Here is an 11247-nt window from a genome sequence, read left to right on the forward strand (position 1 = left end):
GATTTACAAAAAAAAGGTATGTTTAATGCTATAGTGCCATTCAGCCTCTGTGAAGAGGGATTTGCCTTTGTGAAAGTTTACTGAGTCAAATCTCATCAGCTTAATGTGATCTGGCGCTAGCCATGCTGGATCCCCTTATGCCAATTAATCCAGGTTGTAACTCACAGACTCCTGCTGACCAATTCACATCCATTGTTGATAGTTTTTGGCCGCAGGAGCCTCAAAACCTCCTTGTTAGAGCCAAAAACCACAAGAAACCCACCACCTCTTCTAGCCCCATCATATTGTCTGTTGATTGCCAGCAATTAGTAAAGCCAGGCAGGCTGAGAAATGACAAGATGGGGCATGGCTATTGCATTGCATGGGCGTTGTTGGCTCACACGCCAGCTGAAAGCCCCGACAATGTTTGTTAACCCGAGGGGTCACGACTGATTCACTAGCACAGACGGAAAACAAGATTTATGTAGCACAAATCAATACGCAGTCAGACTTTTACAATTGTGGAGAGCCAATCCAGCCACTTCTCTCTATCAGTCTAACATGACACTAATGTGTTTTATTCCTATTTAACCCACCCAGTGATGAATCTGTTGGCAGGCCAAGACGGACACAGTTAGAAGCGGGCTGCCCTTGATTAGTTGGGGAGCACATGGCAACATGCAGAGGCTGATGCACCAGCCTATATATCAGTCTTAAGGTTTCCTGCTGGGGGTTGTTTATCCGCTGTTTATGCATTGTGAGAGAAATCAGCAATTTACGACACAGCACCCGACAGTGTATCAAATGGACTAACAATAGTGTACATTGGGGGTTGATCCCACTCAGTGCCGTCTTAAGTAAATTAGAATGAATGCAGTTCCTCCTGTTGTCCTCGGTGAGAGTAACGGGTCCTCTTTATTCTCCCTGCCATCATCTCTGATTTCATTAACATTGCCTGTCAACCGGACACAAAAGGACACACACCTGGCAGAACACTTGCTGCAAACAACTCCAGAGTAAATTATTGTACAGTAGGAGTCCTCGTCTTACAAGCTGGCAGGCCAATAATGTAAAATTTGTTTAATGTCCTCTCTGCTTACCCTCTTAAAGCGGGGGAATTGGGAAGTGACATGGGTGACGGGCGGTATTCTCTGAGCATTGACCAGCAGGCACAAAAAAGCAGTGGAGTCTGGTGCCAAGTTCTATTTCAGGGGCTGCATTCCAATTGATTAGGAAGCTTGTGAAACAAACGCTGTGACAGAAAGAAGAGTACGGCCCTGGCAACTGTTGGGCACAGTGCCAAGTGTACAGTCTTCCCTTGTAAAAATCTCTCTCTCTCTCTCTCTCTCTCTGTCTCTCTCTCTCTCCCTTTCTCTCCCTGTCTCACATACACACCCACACACACACACACACACACACATTAGTGACACATTAACGACATCCACAATGTGACCACTGGGATAACTTAGCAGCATTATCTCTGCATGTGATTATGTATTGGACCAGTGTTTGCTTGTTCCGGGGAATGATACAATGGTTGTGAGCCAAGACTCTTCAAATGTATAACCTTTATTTTAAAGCAAATTTCCATTTTATTTTACAGGATAGCTGGTATACAAAAATATTCCTAAATGTGCAGTAAACTTGGTCCTTGACAATGAGTCCTGAATTGTGCTTCAGTCAAGTATAGTTTTGAAGTACTTTGAGTACTTTTAGCCTGATCTCCAAACTATATTAATCTATGTGTGTGAGTGTATGGTATGGTAATAATAACCCTGAATGTGTGTGTGTTTTTGTGTGTGTGTTTAAGGGCAAGTGGGTGCATGTGTCTGTGCATACGTCTGGTATTAGCAGCACATTGTAAACCCTAGCTTATTGTACTGGAAAATGAAAGCATATGCACAATTTGCATTTCAATGAGCAAGTGACCATTATGGCGCAAATTGTCCAGGCAACAGCCTCTCTTAAAGCTGTGGCTTAATTTAGTCCAATATTTTATTAACATATTAGTATATCGTTTATCATTAATATTCCCACTTTAAAATAATTTGAGAATATAAAATGTTCTTCTGTTGTTTTAATCTTAGTTTAATGTATATTCAGTATACACAAAGCCATGTGTTGCATCTTGCTCTTTGCAAATCTGCTTTGATTGTGACACATATGAAGAAGCCATGCATATAATTTATGCATGGCTGACGCAAAGTTCAGTAGGCCTGTGCCAAACAAAACGCTGTTCAATTAAAAGGGAAGTAATAGCATCCCATATAATAAAGGATATCTGTGCATACATCAACTGACAGAAAAGCATGATGGCTCATTCACGTCATGCTATGTAATTTAGTTAATGCATTCCCCTTGCTCTTTAAAACACTTACACATTCAAATTTGCCATCATAATCTCTATGACAGAGGACATTAATTATGTTCGTTGGCTGATCGCTGTTTCTTCACAACATCTCTGATTAAAATTTCACACATTGTAATGATGTGCTTCAGAGCTAGAAGCTGTGAAATTTACTAAGCAGTCAGCAGGCTTGAATTCCTTATTCTTGGGAGGTTTGTCCAGCACAAAAAAAAAACACATAATCCAAATCAAAACTGTTAAGTGCTTGAAGAAAAGCTTTATTTACATGCAAATGGGGACATATCTTAGCTAGTGGTTCATTAAAATATTGTGCAAATGAGGGAACAACAAAGCACTAACTTCTCTCCAGATATGTGGGTTCAAATTTCATATTTGGGAAGTTTAATTAAGCAATAGATTATATTTTGAAAGGAGTGTTCACTTTAATGAATCCCAAGGGACCGCAGATAAACACTGCAATGGTATCAAAGCATTCATCTCTTAAATGGATGTGAAAATTAGGGATGTAAATGGCTTTGAGCCTTTATTTTCATTGCTCGTGGGAATATTTACAGCACAAAGAAGACACTTATGTAACCTACATTATACATTCACCATTTACATTATACATATACTCTCATTTTTGGCAACCACATGAATATTGCTCGACAATTTTCAAGGACAAACACTAAACACTTATTTAAAACAGGCTTTTAACTGCTGCACCTGTCAAAAAATGGAAGCAAGTAGCCTTATCTGTTTTATTTAACCTAATTCTATGTAGTTTATCTCTACCAGCATTGCACTACCCCTTATGTGATTCTCACTCTTCTGTTTGAGTGAGCTCTTGTTACACGGAAGAGCATGTATTGGGAGAACCGATCGTCGTTTTAGCTTTTTCAATAAGATGTTTGCCTGAGTGTGGCTCTATAGTCTGCAATCCTGAAACAGTGCAGAGTCAGTGAACCCTGGTACATTGTGTGATGGAGGAGTGCTACGTGCCCAACATTCACCTCTGTGAGGCCGGCTGTTGTTTTTCCCTGTAATGTCCATTTTATTGGGAATCTCAGCAAGCCTTCACACTACCTGCTGTGCTCAGCAGTGTGGAGAAGTCAGAGCCAGTAGAGTTGTGGTCAGTGCCTGTCAATCACAATCACAGGGATCAGTTAGCAGCCATCAGTCTGAGAAGCCTTACCCAGATGTTGCCTGTCTTCCATCTCCTCATGTTCTGCCTCCATAGGCTGTCCTTTTTCCATTACTTGTTGTCAAAGCTTTCCACCTTTCCACTTCATAGACTTATAGTTTTGAATACTTTGATTGTTCTATTCTGTGCTGGTTTTGTCTCAGTTATTATTAAGGAATATAAATAGAAATATATTCCTCCTGTAACATTGAAAATGTGTTATTTTCAATGTCAGTGGAGGCTGTTTGCTTTTGTTTGTGTTGAAGTCTATAAAGGGGAGGGAAGCGAGCAGTCAGAGGTGATAAGAAGGTAACACCACAATATACTCTAGCTGCTGGAAAACAAACACAAAACATTGATTATATCATCTTTACAGACACCCAACGCTCACTGTGGTTGATGTTTACCTGACACGGAGTAAACAGCACGTTAGAGTGTAGACTTCTGCTCTGCATTTCATTTTGCTGCCGTGCCCCGGTATATGTACGTCTGTGACCTGTTCCCGCCCCTAATTTCCCCCATCACATTCAGAGCAGACCTGCCAACGGTCAGCTTCATTACATCCAATATCTTAAATCACCTCTCATGTGTTTCCTACCAGTTTGCAGCTTGGTCTCCTCTGAATCGCAGTCATTTAAATGTTCCTGTGCTGATTGCGGGTGCAGGTGGTAATACATTAAGGGACTGAGACAGTCAGTGGAAGAGTGCTGAAAGACCTTTATCCATTTGCACTAAGTTTCCCTTCACATTCGGAGGCATGTCGGTCTAATCAGGCCAATGGTTTTGACTGTGGCCATATTCATATGGGACAGCTCACTTTAAGTTGTCCAACAAGGTGATTCTACATCATATATACTCCACCAGGCCAATAGATTATGCCATGGTCTAGGGAATTCTGATAAGAAATTGTACATTAATGAAAGCAGAGAATGGCTGTGGAGAAGAATTGCGACAGGGTTATTGCTCTTTTCCTATCCATCTTTTAGCCTCAGATCTCATGAGAGCTGACGCTGTATGGGGTGTTAACTACTTCTGATTATTTTGTTTCTGTAGCAGTACAAGTGAAATGTGTTTTAAATTACTTACACAGAAGGTCTATTTACAGTTTTGCGTATGACATTTATTGTAAGTACCTTAATTTGAAGAAACGGATGATTTTCAGTGCTGTGTGTCAAATCAAAGGCATTGGTTCAATTTTATAAAAATAACTTGTATCTCTGTTTGAACCGTGGTGAGTTCCCAGTGCGTCTCTGTCTCTCAATGATGAGCTCGTCTAGCAGGTAAAAGCCTCAGAAAGCCCTCGGTCCATTTCCATTGTAGCTTCCAGCAGTGTGAGTGGTGTGACAGCCTCTTGGGGGCAAAGGGATTATTGAGATCAGGCCTCCCCCAGCTCTATGCCTCTGGCCCAGCCAGCCTGGCCAGCCCAGTCAGTTCCTCACGCCCCCCGGTGCCTTGCTGAGCAGCCCACCAGGCGCACAGAGAGCAAAGAGGCACCAGGGACCCCTCTAATTGTCCATGCTTTGGGCGGCTCTCTGGCAAGCCAGCATAAAGGAGGCCCCCAGTCCCAAGGCTGTCCCACTGCTCCCCACTCAGCCCTCGCTTAGAGATTCTGAGGACGATATATATCTGCTTTGAGGCTTTATGTTTCTGAGGCCTTCATATAGTAAAGCTTTAAATTCTAAATGTCTCTGAAAGTCTACTTTCAACATGGTGAGCGCTAGTGGTACAGCAGGGTCATATACTTAACTGCTCAAATGATCCATATGCTTTATGGCTTACTTATGTTCGGAATGTAACTCAGAGTTTCTCTTGTGAGTTCTCAACTGTGGCTTTTGCTTTTAATATTTCACAATATTGTGAACATGTAGTGTGGCTAATTAAGATTAGTAAAGATACAAATCTCATGGGAGAGATATTTGAGCGCTTGTGTGGTCTGTTAATAAACATTATAAAAATACTTTTGTTTGTGTGTGTGTTAGTGTACAGTAGCTACTTGATTTCCACTTTGATTGGGGTATTCTATACTATATATGATTATAAGATTAAAGAGTTTATTTAGAAATCTGTACAAGATGTCTGCTTATCTGGTTAAGGTTGTTGCAAAATATTAGTCATCAGTCTTTAAATGCTGTGGTAAAGTAATATCATTTTTGTAATTGGAACAACTTCACTAAATACTGTTATTAAAGAAGCCATAAACAATAAGAAACATTTAGTTGTTTCATATTGTTATTTTTATGTGTTGAAAATAATATTACAAGTAGATCTGATGTTAACCGAGAGCTTGAGGTATTGAGGAGGCAGTGGCTGCTGGGAACTGGATGACGACTGACAAGGCCACCCATACAAAGAAAGGGGCAGCCTCTAGTCATCAGCAGGGGGAGGGGAGGCAAATGAACAAGCCGAAATAATAAATACACAATTACTTTGACACTTGCTGCTTGTGTCTTTCCTGTTTGTAGGTTTCGTGGTCGTTTATCCTTTTTAATATAATTGACATGTTTATTTCCTTTTCATTGAACATTGTCTGTACAACAAAAAAGATATGCTTTGGGTAATTTCTTATTTGATCATCACATAATTTTAAAAGGAATTTAAAAAAACGTTGAATCAGGAGATTGTGGAATGTCCTGTCAAGGCTGCAGTCAAAATATGTTTTAAAACCTATAATAGCTAATGTGTTGCTCTCTCACTCTATGATCAGCCAAATGGAACTAAAAGCAATTATGAGCCACAATAACATTTAGGTAAGCATGCCATTTATGAGATTGGCAAAACATCACAATTATTGTGTATGTATTAGCAACTCATTAGCAACATACATATTGCACGCCATTTAATTAAGCGTGATTTTGACACATATAATCAAAGACACTTTTTTTTCTACATAAGCAGAGACATGTACAGTTATTGCATAAATAATATGATGGTACATTTTTTTTGGTTATGCTTATAATATTCATTACCTCATAAAAATCTCTATCTTGGCAAAGCAACATGGCACTTACAGAATGATTGTCAGAATGTTTTTGAACAAAGCTCTGGATGCTATTTCTGACTTTCTCTTCCTGACATCCTCTTCAAAATATCTGGCATAAATGAGTACGTGTTTTGCATATTGTGCAACTATTGAAAAAGTTATGAGCTCTGTAAATAGGTAGTTAGGCATGCTGGTCATGCCAGTAACAGCTATGCAAAGGATAGCAGACAATAGCCCCTAACTGGACTGTGACAGGATAATTACTGTGCGCACATAATAAAATTCTCTTTACATAGGTCACTCGGAAAGTGTAATTAAAAAAGCGTTATAGATTATTTTTATTGAAGCAATTAAACCAAAAAGCAAAAAGTAATTACGTGTGGAGGTAATAATAGTGTTGGTCAACAGCATTTGTTTTGAGAGAGGGATTTGCCAGCCTCACCCCTCTAATGCAGCCCAGGCATCATTTAATTTACACTCTACGATTTTATTATGTTAAACTGTTTTTTACTGTGTAACAATTATGTTTATAATGCCAAAAACTGAGCAAGATTTAATGAAATCATTATCATGTGTGATAATTGTGAGTAAATGCTACATTTTAATTATCATCTTCCTCTGTGCACTGAATTAATGAATCGTTACTATTCATACTACTGGTTTATAATTATGTTAAATTGGCCGTCTTATCAGCAGTCAAAGACTTGGGATTATCAGCGTCTTGACTGTGTGGACTGTGCCAAATTCCTTGTGGATATGCGCCTGTTCCCTGCACAAAGAAAAAAGGAGAGATAATATTGGGAGGTTAAACTCCACAATTTTCTCTTAAAAGATGTAAGGAGAGCTATTGCACAAATGTGCTCCTGCTTTATGAGGGAAATCAGACAGACGGGTCTGTGGGGCATTAACATCCACTTGACTTTGAGTGCAGCCGATTTTAGAAGCCAACACATACATGTAGCTGACACATCAACTGTGTTGATCTCTGCAATTGTGTCAGGTAACTGAATTCTGATGATATGTTAATGTGAAGGGGAAATATGTTGCCCTAGTTAGCATATGGGCCACTTGCATTTCAGAAACGTATTATCATTCAGCCTGCACATTTCTGAAAATCACAGCAATAATCTAATTGTCAGGTACGAAGAAAAATTGCATCGCTTTATACATTGGGGTTAAAGATAATTTAGTAAGAAAGAAATGAGAGAGAAAACATTTATTTCTAAATCAAATACATGTGAATGAGGTAATTATGATATTTTTCTTCAGTGTGCATGCCAATATAACGATTTTTAAACAGATTACGAAGGAATTTGTGAATGGGATGAATAAATATAATTTAAAATGAATTAAAATTCAAACTTCTTCAGCTTCTTTGCTGGAACGTCTGGAAAACCAGTGTCGACCAACTCCCTAGACACCTGTCTGTGTCAAACATGAAGCAAGGATCTGAAGTACTTCATCCATAGGTACCTAATCAACTTTATCTACTACTGTCTTCAAGTCCATGCACCCCCGCCTACCACCATTATCACTTTCATCTACATCCCTTGTATCACTCATGTGTAAGGAAAAGCAGTGATAATAGCCCTTAACATGTGTGCATTGATTGCTCTTTAAATACCCACATGATAAAGTCACATACTGGAAGAAGTTTAACATGTGCCATAAAACAACCCACAGATACCAGCAAGGATTATAAATGTAAGCGCAGGGTTGTGCTTCTAATTTCACACATTGACTTTGAGCACAGTAGTTGTGATTTAAGATTTTCTTTTGTTCCATCTCCTGTCATTGGGAATGCGAACAGCAGAGGGCAGCTTGAATACATAAATACAAACTAGAAGGGTGCATCTCTCAGTCATCAAAGGCATGCATTCGTTTACATCCCGGCACACCGGTCTGCTCCTGTCTGACAGCCGGCTGGACCACAGAGAGCCGGGGCCTGTGATCAGCATCAACCCTATCACAATACCACACAGGGGACATGGTGGAGGAAGTGGGGAATAAAATAATGGTGGAGTGACAGGTAATTGACCAACACTGGCCAAGTAGCAGGTTATGTTTTGAAAGCCCTTTGTCAATTTATAAGTCACATAAAATCTTGAGCTGTCTTTTTTTGTCTCTCTGCCTCACTCTTACCTGCGGGTTGCAAAGAGAGTTACAGCACCGTGCTGCTGCAGAACAAACCTCAAAGACAACACTCTATGCAGTTTTTATTGTTAAACCTGTGTTCTGCCATTGTCTGCCCTACCCCCATGAGCCCCTTTCTCTCTTTCTCACTCTGCCTCTCTCTCTCTCTCTCTCTCTCTCTCTCTCTCTCTCTCTCTCTCTCTCTCTCTCTCTCTCTCTCTCTCTCTCTCTCTCTCTCTCTCTCTCTCTGTGGCTCAAGATGAATCTGCCAGCATGTGCCCATGCTCTTCATCACTGTCAGGTGCCCCATGGTGGTCCTCCTCCTCTTTCTCAAACTGGGCACCAACCGCTGGCTGGAATTATTCCTCACCTCCAAAACTCTCCCCACTGTTTCTAAATAAATGTGGCTGTAGTAACCGAGGAGTGTTGCTCATCCATCTTTACCGAGCGGTGTGTGGAGTGTGCAGTGTTTACTGAACTAGACAGAGAGCCTAATAAGCTGCACAGTCGGTGTACAGACACAAAGGGTATAATGTAGGTAATGTATGACATTTCTGGCATAGCTTTGTATTTTCCCTCAATTAAGTGTCAATTAGAGTTTTCATTCATAATTATTTTAGCGTTAATCCCTTTAAAACACATAAATCCATATATGATTTTGTAACTCCATGTTGTAGCAGCTCATTAGTAATGACTTTAGACTAGTTATAAGGACACTCGACACAACAATTACTGCTGTGTTAAATTAGTATTTAAAGGTTCAAAGATAGCTGCGATATATGTTGACAGATTGGTGTCTGTGTTGTTTGTGAGTGTCAGGATGTCTCTGCTAGGTGGGATATTGGTTGTGAGGGTTAACAATGGAAATGTGTTAAAGATATAACACTATGGTCTATCTTAACGCTCAAGCACACCTACACATGTTGTTTCATGCTGCATGCTCCTGCCATTGAACAAGGTGTGCAACGTTTCCACTCCTCTGTGTTGGTTACCAGCAGACAATTAAAGAGGTTGCATTCCTTTGTTTTTGTTTGAGGTAGTTAAGCTCTTCCGTACAAGTGATGTTGTCCTTATTGTCCCCTGTTCGATGCAAATGTGATTATCTTTCAATCCTTTGTTACGTTTACTAAAACACCTCTTCGGGAGGATACAAATAACACAATGTTAAGTACTTTTATTTTCAGTTTTGGATAACACGTGAACAGCACATAGGTTGTAAGCCACTTAAATAAAGAAAAGCACCTGCAATACAGCTTGATTAGCAGTTAAATCAAATGACCTGCAATACTGGACCTCTGGCTCATCTCTTGTACAAAACGTCAGCCAGGATTCTTTCCCTTTTCAGAGCGAATCTCATTCCCCAACACAAATATCCACTTATTAAGTTCCCCAAGTTCAATTTTAAATGGTTTTGCAATTAACAAGTAAGCCAAGCTTTAAAATGTCACATTTATTGTATTTTCATATCTCTGAATTTCAGTCCTGAAGCAGAATGATGTGTGTTTTATAGCAGTTACGATAAGAGGCTTACACAGTCAAAATCTCAATATAGATCATTTGACAAACGTCTTTGGTGGCCACTCGTTAAATTGGTTTCACCCGCATATTTGGGCCTTATTTAAAAGATATCTTTGAATAATGGTAAGCAGTTTAGCTCCTCTGAAAAGAGGAGGCCGATGCAAATGAACTCCATTTCACTCTATTTTGTTTAATCTATAACATTGTAGGTTTTCTGCAGTCTTTTCTCAGAGAGTTTAGTTTCTATATTCTTGCATAGATTAATACAGCTTAGGCATACCTATCTTGAATTTAAGTCACTCTAATACTCCTCATTGCATATCAAGGACACAAGAACATATTATCTGATCATTCCTTGCATTCATTACATTAATGAATCAAATATGAATAAGTGTCCCTCTTCAGAAAAAGTTAATTACCATACACATTAATATTAATGTCATTATGTGGTGATGCAGAGCTGCAATACCTAATGATGTGTTTCAGTATGATAGTGTTGAAAAACATGAGAAAACAAACTCATCATATTTATTCTTTTAAATGTGATATTTTGGAAACAACACTTGCATTAAAATGATGGATACTAAATCACTTGCTTTTTTTGCAAAAGCAAAACCTGTTCCACTTTTCATAATTGTAATGCTTACAATTTGCAGGCTGCCACTTTTGAGTTTCAGGCAGGTAAGATGTATAAGGAATGCTCCTCTCTATGTGTTTGCTTCTCTCAGACACATCTGTTTGGAATAACAATGACATCTGCTGAACATCACTGGATTTAAAACAGCTTCATTTTGCTCTAGAAACAGGAGTTTTTTTTTGGCAAACAACATAACACAAGTTTATTATAAACAATTACATGTTTGGGAATTAAATGAAAAAACAACATTACATTTCACTTAAACAGAGTCACATTGAAATCTACTATTAAAAATCCTACTGCATGCAAGAAACGCATAGAGCAGATAATCATAATAAAAACAACACATAATGGCACACATCCCAACTATGTGCCCTAAATATTCTGAAAAGCTGTTGCTCTTGGTCATTTTTTGGTACCAAATTCATCAACAAGCTGGATGTATTTTACCCCTACTGAAACGTTGGCTG

Source organism: Eleginops maclovinus, chromosome 7 (genome assembly GCF_036324505.1).
Source record: "Eleginops maclovinus isolate JMC-PN-2008 ecotype Puerto Natales chromosome 7, JC_Emac_rtc_rv5, whole genome shotgun sequence".
NCBI lineage: Eukaryota > Metazoa > Chordata > Actinopteri > Perciformes > Eleginopidae > Eleginops > Eleginops maclovinus.